Source organism: Orycteropus afer, unplaced genomic scaffold (assembly GCF_000298275.1).
Source record: "Orycteropus afer afer isolate SDZICR_OR568_19922 unplaced genomic scaffold, OryAfe1.0 scaffold00196, whole genome shotgun sequence".
NCBI classification, from domain to species: domain Eukaryota; kingdom Metazoa; phylum Chordata; class Mammalia; order Tubulidentata; family Orycteropodidae; genus Orycteropus; species Orycteropus afer.
In genome coordinates, this window is record NW_006921783.1 from 1 (window position 1) to 1,047 (window position 1,047).

Sequence of the window (1,047 nt, forward strand, 5' to 3'; positions counted from 1 at the left end):
TGTCTGTGTTAATTGGTTTCCCTTTTCTTTGTTGAAGAGGGTCTGTGCAATCCTTCTGCCTAGTCCGCCATCTTGCCCCGCCCAGGATTATCTGACTTTTAAAACAAAGTCTATGTATTACTTTGATAAAAAAATTTAAAAGCATTTTACATAACACCTGTACTTTGACCATGTCTCTGATCAGTTACTTTTGAACAAGTTCCCAGAAACAGTACCTTGGTGACCATCTTATAATGATCAGGGTGAACATATGAACTTAGAAGCCAACTGAGAGATCATTTACTTAACCTGTATCAGTGTTTACAACGTATAAACAAAGCCTTTGAGACACTACATATGATCAGATGGTGGAGGGTGAGGGAGAGACTGGTACGAATCTGTATAGAAGTGCAAAGATTCCTTCTAGGAAGGTGCAACAGGAACTATTTCTACAAGACAGGTGAGTGTGAGCGTGGAGTCCACTGAAAGTTGCAGGACAGCTAGATCTGGGAACCAGGAAGACCAATAGCACACTAGACCCTAAAACTGAAACATAATCAGTAGCACAATAGAAGTCTCCTGCAAAAACACTTCAGCTGCCAGCAATGGGCGCCCAAAGACATTGCTTAGGGGGCCTTTGGCAACACGCAAAACTAATCCAGGTATTGTGTCCTGTAATAAAGGATAACTGAAATTGTTAAATTTTACTGTTAACAGAAGATGACGGCCTCCTAAAACAGGGTCCAAAGCCCCCAAACAGGCTGTACTGTAGGTGACACGCCTTGGTTATTTCAAGGATTTACCAAAGCTCTGACTTCAAATCAACCAATAGAACAGCAAACCACTCAGAAATAAACATGAAATCGCCTTTCTTAGCAGAGATAAAATGAAGATAAACAGTAAATAGTGCCCACACTCCACGTTCATATATTAGGTGGTCCAGTTTTCCATGTGTGAGAGAAATTGCAGAAGTAGCAATTGGTGTTCAATGCATCAAATCTATTCTTTAGATGATCTCTAAATTCAGGAGGGATATATTCAAGATCATACTTTGGCTCTCTTGGACTT